Raw genomic sequence first — 3,931 nt, 5'->3', positions numbered from 1 at the left:
AACAGATGACAAATTCAGAATTTAGCTGAAGGGAGTTTGAAAAGAGGACACTTGATAGAGGTGTGGAAAGGGTGCAACCAGCAGCAAGGGTGCGTGTTTACAATGTACACAGGCCTGAAGTAACAAGGGGAGATGTGGTCTTACCAGAACCAAGTGAGAGCTGGAGCTATGGAAATGGGGCTGCCTGGATGAAGAGGTAGCCCTGGAGAAATGAGCCACCTCAGAGACCACAGCCAGACAAGAGGAAGCAGGACAATTCCCCGGCCTCTCTTTCTTCCTGCACTCTCTCTCTTGTAGGAGCTTTCCTCCACTAAACCCAATGAGAAGCCAGAGGGCAAGAGAGCCTGAGTGGTACAGTTTAAAAGGGTCATTCTCCGAGGGTACACATAGCAGGGTGGACCAGGGTGAAGAATGGATATGGTCGGTGGCAAATGTAGTATAATTAGTACAGTAATTTTTTAAAATAAGGAATTGCCAGTAATTTACCAGATTATAGCAAGGAGAAAAAAAACTAGGAAAAAATGAGTAAAGATAATGAAGCACTTTTGTAGCAGGTGGATTTATGGCAACACGAAAAGTACAGAACAGTTTTGTAAAAGATAGTTTCCTTCTATACTACTAAATTGTTTCATATTAACTCTATTAATAGTAGGTGAAGGTATAGGGTAAAGTGTGTCATGTTTTAATTCATAAACTGGAATCGAGTTTTTTATAAAAAGGTATTAGGAAAAAAACCTGGTAATCTTGGCCAAAGAAATTTAGGAAAATTGAACATTAAGTAAGAGATAACAAACTTCATAATCAGGCCATATTATTGTTAAAACAAAACAAAACAAAACACAATAATTGCTTGTCTTAATTCTCAGATGGCTCTTCCCATATACCTGGTGTTTTCCAGAACAACAGTGAACTAGAATCTCAGTATTTCTCTGCCATTAGGATTCCATCATTAATTATTGGCTGTACACTACCCTAAAGTGTTCCCAGTCTCTGGATGGATGTACTAGTCGTATCAAGAGGGTGTTTCTATGAGTGTTTCCAAATGTATTTGCTGCCGCATGGCATCAGCCCCTTTTTGTTCTCCTGCTGCTTTTGGTTACTTTTTTTTTTCTGTTAAAAAAGATGCTAAAGCCATTGAAGTTATCTCTGTTCCAGCCTTGTCTCGCTGTAACATGTTGCATTCAAGAATTTCTCTCATGTCCTCTTTATTACCTGGTTCCAATAAACAAAAAGTCTAGTGCTCGCAGGTCTTTCAGAGGTTTTAGTGACATGTCTCTTTTACATATTTTCCTTTGGCTTCCCTCCCCAGGTGCTAACACTCAGCCCTGGAAGGCACTAGGCAGAAGTAGGGTCCTGAGGAACACACTCAAAATTGTCTTCCATTTCACATTGATCAGTTAAATGCTCTCACCTCCCTTAGGATAACTGCTCCTCAGAGCTATGCAGAGACATGTCCAACTTGTATCCAAATCTCAGGGTGCACACAGCATCGGTTAAATGGAGCCCTCCTGTTACACAGCCACTACTTCCTGAATCTGGTCTGTGAGCTGTATCAATGGTGAGTTGTGGTAACACTGCAAGAATCCCCACCCTCACTGTCAACCACGGAGGGCGTCAGCCTTCTTTCTAGAGCAGAGGCTTGAGAACTAGGCATCTTACTCTCCCTAACCCTCTGAACCTTTGATCTAGAGAGGGTTTAAAAGAATGATGCATTCTTGTGTTTTCTTGCAGAATTACCTGTTTTACATTTCTGAAATAAATTTCTAGGTCCAAGATGGAGCTGCTCTTGCCGGGGGTGCCACAGCAGCAAACTGAAACTTAGGTATCTTCCTGTCCCAATAAATGCTCAGCTAGACCGGAAGCACAGTATGTCTAACTAGCCAGCCAATACTCAATGCCAAGCCAACTCAGGGCCTTCTCCTACAAAACAAGGTTGACTATGTGGCCCCGCCAATTGAATATTTTCTTTTTTCTTTTTTTCTTGTTCTTTATCCTTTATCTTATAAAAGCTTCCTGCCTCCTGTCTCATTTTGCGGTTTTGTAAAGGAGACTGCTTTCATGAAGTGTTAAAGTTTCTGTCTGTATCACCTAAATTGTCTTCTTTAATCTTTTTTATAATACCATCTGTGATACTACAAACTAAGGAAAGATAAGCAATTACAGTATATATCTTAGACCCTAGATTATTACAGTTGAAAGAAATTGTAGTTAGTAACAGTTCTATCCTTTTTTCTATGCCCAACAATTATTATTTTCCTTTGACATTTGGAGAAATCTATTGATTTTTCTAAATACGATCTATTTTTCCTGATGGATCAGGATGCCAGTTATCTCCTCTTCTTCGACATTTTTTTTTGTTTGTTTGCTTGGTTTTTGTTTTTGCTTAGGTTAGAGCTCTGTCATCTCTCCCAGAGGAGCCAAAAAAGCATCTTTTACTTATCTATTAAAAATTAACCTTAACAATTATCCATAGTTGTTTAGCATAAATTAATAAAATGTCACTGAAGCTGAGGAACTGCAATGGAGAATCAAGTGCCACAAAAATGTTGTCATTCCTATTTTCAGGTGGAAAAACTGAGTCACTAAGTGAGGACATAGCCTTGCTGGGGTTGGCGGTGCCTGCAAATTCTGACTTGTCCCGCCCGCCTCTTGATTACTAAAGGCCCCTCCACTCTGAGTCTCTTCTCCCCATCTCTCCCTCCATTCCCTACCTTTACCACTTGATAACTATGGGAAAAAGAAAAATGCTAATCCAGTAGCAATAGGAAAATTATTAAGTGGACTAAAACAATTTAGACAAAGATGAGCTGCTACTATATACATGGGTGAATAGTGGAGTATTTGGACTCAATATTTTTCAGATAAAAATGATGAAGAAACAGTTTCTAAGATTCCCTGAAAATGTAGGGTTCATTTCCTGAAGCAGTAAAAAGATGTCTGGAGACAGAGACAGAACTTATTAACCCCTAAGGCTGGAGGTTGGTGAGGAACTCAGCCTCAATTTGAGCTAGTCTGAAATAAAGACAGGATCTGAAAGGTCTACAACAAAAATGTCAAGTTCATTCCTAAAGCTACAAACAAGAAAGCCACACAGTACAAAAGGGAGGAAGGGAGGAAGAGAGTCACATCCTTTCAATTACTTACAGCCTTTTCTTGTGAGTTGTGCACACTCTTCTAAAAATATAAAACATCTTCCTTAGAATTGCTTTGTTGGTATTGTTACTTTTCTCAGAGCTATAACATTTTTTAAAAATGCATTTCCACATTTTAGATAAATATTTCAAACAAGTTTTACCTCTTCATGCATTAGAGATATAAAAATTAACTCTAATTAGTGTTTTGTTGGTGCATGTGATTTACACGCTTGGCTTTGAAGATCAAAAAATAATGTATGTGTATTTACATGTTATTTACCTTCTCCCACACACTTTGATATTATCTGGCCATTTTCTAATTTAAAATACTGGCATCAATAATATTGAGTCATGGATGTGTGTTTTTATAAACACCAGAGTTTAAGGGTGGCAGTAAAGCAGGAGGAGGGTACACTGGTAAAATACACTGGCTTTGATGTTAGGCTTTAAAACTGGTCTTGTAGCCTTAGGCAAGTCTCTTTTTGGATCCTCAGTTTCTTCATCTATAATATGGGAATTAAGCAAGATACTATATGTGCAGTGCTTAGCATGGTATCTATCCAGCATGAAGTATGACATTTGTGTAACAGTGGTTAAGAACACAGCCTCTGTAGCCAGGCATCTTGGGTTCAAATCCCAATTCAACTACTTATCAACTGGGCAAGTTACTTTAGTGCCTCTGTTACTTCTTCTGTAAAATGAGAATAATTAGTGCTTATTCCATAGAGTTATTGTGAATATTTAAAGTATATAAACTCCTAAGAAAAGTATCTGGCACACAGTATATATTGTCTATT

This window comes from Rousettus aegyptiacus, unplaced genomic scaffold (genome assembly GCF_014176215.1).
Source record: "Rousettus aegyptiacus isolate mRouAeg1 unplaced genomic scaffold, mRouAeg1.p scaffold_m13_p_10, whole genome shotgun sequence".
Taxonomy (NCBI): Eukaryota; Metazoa; Chordata; class Mammalia; order Chiroptera; family Pteropodidae; genus Rousettus; species Rousettus aegyptiacus.
Note: the sequence above shows the minus strand (reverse complement) of the source record.